This window comes from Haemaphysalis longicornis, unplaced genomic scaffold (assembly GCF_048455015.1).
Source record: "Haemaphysalis longicornis isolate Haplotype H1 unplaced genomic scaffold, Haemaphysalis longicornis Haplotype H1 scaffold_8, whole genome shotgun sequence".
In the NCBI taxonomy this organism is placed as follows: Eukaryota; Metazoa; Arthropoda; class Arachnida; order Ixodida; family Ixodidae; genus Haemaphysalis; species Haemaphysalis longicornis.
Genome location: NW_027526445.1, coordinates 192,363,650 through 192,366,768, shown reverse-complemented (window position 1 = coordinate 192,366,768; position 3,119 = coordinate 192,363,650).

The window sequence follows — 3,119 nt, the reverse complement described above, 5'->3', positions numbered from 1 at the left end:
ATCAGCCGTGAAGCACCTCGCCGAATTCTTGCGGTTATATATTTGCCGGCAACTGCGAATATGCTTTTTAAGTATTACTCCACGATTGCACGCTGCTTGAGCCAGACGCGGAAAGTGCGCCCCTTCTTCGAATGGATGTGTAGAACAAACTTGACATCCGTACGTCTGTGAGGTCTGTGGTGCTCCACTGATGTGGAGGTAAGCTTGCCAAATCGACCTCAATCGAAAGGACGAGATTGAAATCGAGAAAAACTGTAGGTGAGGCCAAAGCTGGGCAGGTCTGCCACCCGCCTCTGGTTCAACAAAATGCAACCTCGGCGAGCTTCGAGCGCATCGCAATTGCCCATACGTTGCGTACAGTAGTCGATTTCCCTTCTATAATGGGTTCGCAGAAAAAATGCGTCGCGGGCATCTCGCCCTGACACCCGTGACGCCAGCCTCCGGCATGGTTGCCTTCCCAGCACAGCAGGCATCAATCTGTTCCAGGTAAGTGTCGGGCAGGCGGGTGCTCGGGTCGATCGGTGGGCACGACAGCCAGGCAATCATTGCCGCTCCTGCTCATTTCCCGAGAACGTGTTGTGTTGTGTGTGGAAACACAAACAGCGTGACAGACTTGCCTCTTCCCGGAGACGGGCGAAGTGAATAGCTTTTAGGACGATGCAGCCGGGAGAGAGGGGATGGGGGCAATTCTCTACACCTCCGACTTCCAACCCCCCCCCCCCCCCCCCCCCCTTTCTAAACATCGTGTCTAAAGAACGGCTTTCTAAAGAAAGGGGCAAAAACATTTGAGGCTGACCACGCTGCGAGCACAGGGCTGCGAGTAACAAAAATGAAAAAAAAAGTAAAGAAAAAGGGGCGCTTTGATTGCTGCAGCCTAGCCACGGGAAAGTGCGCCTGCTACCGTGACATTCATGTGGGAGGTACGGGTGACGTGTGGGTGAGGGAGGGATTGCAGGACAAGGGGCCCTATTCTCTACTGCAGAAATTTGGCTTTCAATTTTGGCTTTCAGTTTTGTTCCCGTGCCTCCTCCGGTTGACAAAGCGGTTGTGTTTGCTGTCGTCATTTCGATGTTTCATGACGTTCACGGGCACCAGTTGTTAACTGCAACACGGATTGTAGGCGGGCCAGTTGGTACACATTCTTCTGAGATTAACAGCGCGAAAGAACGGGACGACAGAGGAGAAGACAGCGCTGTGTTAGTCTACGCCTCTGCTGTTCCTTTCTTTCGCCCTGTTAATCTAAGAAACACCAGTTGTAAAGTTTGCCTTATTTCTCTTCACTGAAAGGGCATAATTCTTGGCCGGCAGTGAAAAACTAGCATAAATGCAGCGGACATGTCAACGTACGCCTGTCTTTGCTATGCAACAGCAATACGGCTTGTCTGTCGCGCACTTTCTGTGATTGGCTAGAGAGGCGTAACGTAATTTAAACAGCCGGCAGAAACGATTATTCGTCACATATTGGCAACTTCAGCCTGCGTAAAAGTGACGTAATGTTACGTAACAGCTTGAATATGGCGGCTGCTGTCGCCGTGAAATAGGGCAACAAATTTCACCGACCTTCGGTGCTGTGATATCCCCGTTAATCTGTAGCACGCGCAGTTTAAAGCGTGTTTTCTACCGAAAGAAATAATAGTTTTGACTGTTTCCAAGTCAGCAATCACGGAGCGTACACATAACCTGCCGTAGTTTGCTTTCATGTTTGGAAATAAAATAAGAATTATCTGTTTTGAGTAACCGCAACATAAGAGGACAGTACAAGCCTCTCCACGGCAAAGAAAACCCAATGCATGGCATTTGTCCACACTCATCCTAGTAAGCTGCTGGGTCAACTCAAGTGAAAAATAACAAAGAAAAGTGACTGTTTTATGCATTACTGCGGTGATTAAAGTCGCGCTTGACGAATGAGTGAATCGGCGACATCGGTACGCTCCGCGGTTATTAGGCGTAGCGCTTCGCTGCCCTTATGCGTCATACAAGCGATGGTCGCGGCCATCGCGGCCGTCTTTTTCTCTGATCACGCCATAAACTTGTAACATAGCAGCTGACGATGGCGTGGTGGCGGTGGCCGCCGTGAAGGTGATAACGCAACAAAGATTGCATTGAAGCAGAGAGCGCAACTATGTTACGAAAACCGATTGAAAGAAATGAATAGATATGGGTTCCCAGACAGTTTATCGAACGCCGTTTTATCGAACGCCGTCTAATCGAAAAAATGCCCGTTTTATCGAACGCCGTTTTATCGAATGCCGTTTTATCGAACCACCTACGTCCGTTTTATCGAAAGTGCGGGTTTGCGGCTTTCATTGTAATTTTCGGTGTTTATATTGTTTAACTGGCCATCGCATTAACCTAAACTGCAGTAACCTTCATTCTACATTGTCTCTGTCGTGCATTACATTTTACCGTGTTTTCGTGTTTACCGTGCGCCTTTACCGTGTTTTCGATCACCTTTGTTTTATTAAATTATTTTTAATTTTTGAGTCTATTGAATTCACTCAAGCATGTATGACCTCCTTGTTTATATTACAGAATTTGCCCCTATAGTACCAACCCTAACCCCGATGCGCAATATTCCTTAGATGTGTATCGGCGTGTTTAGGTTAGTGGTGCCAAATATATCCCTTGCGCCATGGTTCATCATTACGTCATCCAGAGTCTTGTCCCCCCTAATTGTTCTAGTCACGTGGTTTACACGCGACTCCTACTTGGACATTGGGGTCACATTGTTTGCATCTGGAGAAATATTGGGCCAAGAACTTCTGAAAGATTAGTGCTATACGACTGGAACAGGGGCGTTCCGACCGTGATAGTGAGACCCCAACAGAGGTGGTGGAGTCTAGGAGAACTCGTCACAAGGGAACCCGTCACAGCCAACTCATCATAGATGAACTCGTCAAGTAGGACAAGTCGTCAGAGGTCATCTCGCACTAGGAAAACTCGTAAGCTAGTACAACTGGACAATTGCCCATCCCGTCACAATTTACGTTTTTTGTTAATCATGCTCAAATAAAAAAAAATACAGGATTTCGTATACTTTTCTACTTTTGCGTAAACACTCTTAGCCCGTCTTTCGATTCACCAACCTTACGTTTTCGTGGTGGCCTTAAAGGAACGCG